The sequence below is a fragment of the Cucurbita maxima genome, unplaced genomic scaffold, assembly GCF_002738345.1.
Source record: "Cucurbita maxima cultivar Rimu unplaced genomic scaffold, Cmax_1.0 Cma_Scf00033, whole genome shotgun sequence".
Lineage (NCBI taxonomy): Eukaryota > Viridiplantae > Streptophyta > Magnoliopsida > Cucurbitales > Cucurbitaceae > Cucurbita > Cucurbita maxima.
This window is the reverse complement of record NW_019272049.1, coordinates 1,611,373-1,614,714: the sequence shown is the minus strand read 5'-3', so window position 1 is coordinate 1,614,714 and position 3,342 is coordinate 1,611,373.

Sequence of the window (3,342 nt, the reverse complement as noted above, 5' to 3'; positions counted from 1 at the left end):
TTTTTTTTTTTTTTTTTTTTTTTTTTTTTTTTTTTTTTTTTTTTTTTTTTTTTTTTTTTTTTTTTTCTCTCTCCAAACTTGAGTGTTCTCTTGATTATCATTTGGAGACAATGGAATTAGAGTAGTTTTTTCTATCATTGTGAGTAAAAGAGTATCAATTTGCATACCCATCATAAATTACCGGACGATCACATTGTCAAGGCCTTCCTAGAAGTAAATCTCCAACATGCATGGTCGTTTTGTCTTTAAATTAAGTCTCTGGACTATAATGGAACTCAAAACATTGGTGCAACTACTGTTATCAATAACTACACTACAAGGTACAGATTGAACAAGACACCTAGTTTGAAATAAGTTCTCTCTTTGGACTAGGCTTTCCTCCGTAATTTGGGTGTTTATAGATCGTCAAGTCACTAAATATTAATTGCAATGTGCAACAACTCCTCAATATCATAATAAGGCTATTAATCAGCCTTGTCTGCAATTTCTGTGTTTAACTCATTAAGAAACCGTACCATGAGAGCCTCCATGTCCTCATCGAGATCAGGTTGATCCATCAATGTATCATCTCCTTGTAATAATCCTCCACGAACTTGCTTCCTTGTTACAATGCTTGAAGCTTTTGTGCCAAGTTCCGTTGAAAATATTGTGGATTGAAATGTTCCTCATGGACTCTTCGAACTTCTACCATGAATCAATTGGTGCTTCAAGATTTCTTCTCCTATTTGATATCAATTTATCCCATCAAATTTGAGCATATTGTTTGAATTGAGGAATGCATAACCCTACATTCTTTTTATCACTAAAATTATGACAATTGAACACTAACTCCACTGTTTTCTCCCATTCAAGGTATTCCTCCAAACTGATTTTGCCATAAAACTTTCAAAGTTTTAATTTGATATTCCCTACGTTACGATCAATTCTATATTCGTAAGGAACTCATTGTTGAAAATTACGAGGCCTTCTTCCATGACCTCTCCCTCATATCAAGGCACGACCAAGTGCATATTGATCATCCTCTTGTTGATTAGAACTCTCATGGAGGTGGTGGAATTCTCTCTCTAGCTGGATTTTGAATCTCCAATATTCTTATTCGATCTGTCAACTCCTCTATTCCTCGAATTAGTCTTTCCATGGTTCGTTGTTGTGCTTCTTTCATTCGGGCTTTAGTAATGTTAGAAAAAAAAGGGCCGCACAAGCGCTCCTCTCTTGTGTTCACTCGTGTTTAGCACTCAACACTCGAATCAATGTATCTCTCTTACAAACTCACCCTCACAATTGAACACACAAATAGAAGAAAAAAGTGTTTGATAAAGCCTAGATCTAACACTTTATAGAATTTGTCAACCTTAATTAAAGAACAAAAATAATATATTTTTTTGTTATATATTTTTTTAGACAGAATATGAACATGATACACAAACTAGAAAAAAAAAAGAGAATTAAAAGAGATAAATCAAAGAAACATATTTTCGACTAAATAACCTAATGCTTTGATACCAACTGTTATGATACTCTTGGTATTCGATCTAAAATTCCTTGTTGAAGAACACGACCTTTAGATCTAAATTTAGATCTAAATTATCCAAAAATTCCAACAACTATAAAAATCAACCAAATGAAAAGTTTTGGAACAGATTACTTTGGAAATCAAGATCTAGAGTAAAGAAATTCGCTTCTAAAATCGTGATTCAAATCGCTCCACTAGAGGTTTGATTAATACCATTTGAATGACTCAATCTTTGTTTCTAAAAAAAATATGTTCTAGAAAAAATATGTTGCAATGATTTGATATTATATATGCACTCTTCTACGCATCATTTTTGTTGATGGTAGGCTTGAGAAGTAAACCATCACCAACCATTCCTTGCAACATTTAGTTTCTTCATTCGTGAGGAATTTTATCAATTCTCCTCTCAAAAGGGGATCTCGAACTAGGTTATAAAACTTTATCCCATACTAGGAAAGTTAGAGTCTAAGTTACTTTCCTCGGGCCCATAAAGCCTTAGGCCCATGGAACCTTATTTCTACTCGACAATGTCATATGTCCAAGATTCAAATTAGACAATTCTAATACGGTTTCAAATCTGATGTTCGAGGTATTCTCCTGCAGTAACATTGTTCTAAGAGTGAAGACGATCTCCACGTACCAACACGTGTCAATTTATCATACTTTTTTCTCACACATATATTTCCTACAAATTTTTTAAAAGGTCATGAATTCCTAGGATTAAGTTACTAAGAAGGAATGTATACCTTTAACCTTTTCTTAACAACATATCTTTAAGATCACTCTCATTTAAACGTAGTCTTAGTTCATTTATGTATTTCTCTTTCACTTAGGACGTCACATTAGTTTATAAATCAACATATTACGTTATTACGAAAGTAACGTGGTTCATATAGCATTCTCGAGAACTAAGATTCTTACAATAGAAAAGTTAAGCCCATACAAAGATAAAAAGTTGTCAAAGTCTCCATCCAAAATTCTAACCAAAACCCTTGACGGTATGTTTACTTGATTGGGGAATGCATCTTTGTCAGATGGACTGAAGAATTCAGAGGGTCCAACCAAGAGATTGTAAAAGATGATATTTATGGAGGCAATAAAGTAAGATTTTGGTGAGTCACGACGTTCCCTTCATCAAAGCTAAAGACTCAGCTTTGATTGGGTATTCCAAAGTTACAAAAGTGTAGGACAAAGAATGTGGAAAAGCTAAATTTATGATGCCACAAAGTTGCCAAAAAAGCACTTCTTTTCTCGACCTTCACTCCCAACTCCCAATTATGAACCGAACAAAATCACGATTCTTCGACAATGTTATGATATTGTTGACTTTGAGTATAAGCGCTCGTGACTTTACTTTTGGTTTATTTAAAAAGTCTCGTACCAATGGAGATAGTGTTCCTTACGTATAAACCCATGATTTTTCTCTTAATTACTTAATGTGTGACTAGTTCTTTCAATAATACTCAAGAGTATAAATAAGCTAGTTCAATCTAATTTAGTTCTTCATTTTACGGTCTTTTACATTTAGAATCGAGTATTTTAAACCGTCTCAAAGTCTCCCATTTTTTTATAATGAAAAAGATATTTAACTCACCAACTAAACTTTGTATAGTGTGAGATTAAAGTCTAGACTATATTTAGTACATGTGTTTGTTCCTTGTCTCTTTAGCTAAATCCTAAACTCTAAACCTTATGTTTAGTTTTTTCTTGTAAGTCAGCTTAATATAAAAACAAACTAAAGGTTACACAAGATTAAATTTGTTCGACGTAATCTTTGTTGTGAATTGTTGGGAGGGAGTCCTAAATTGGCTAATTTAGGGAATGATCAT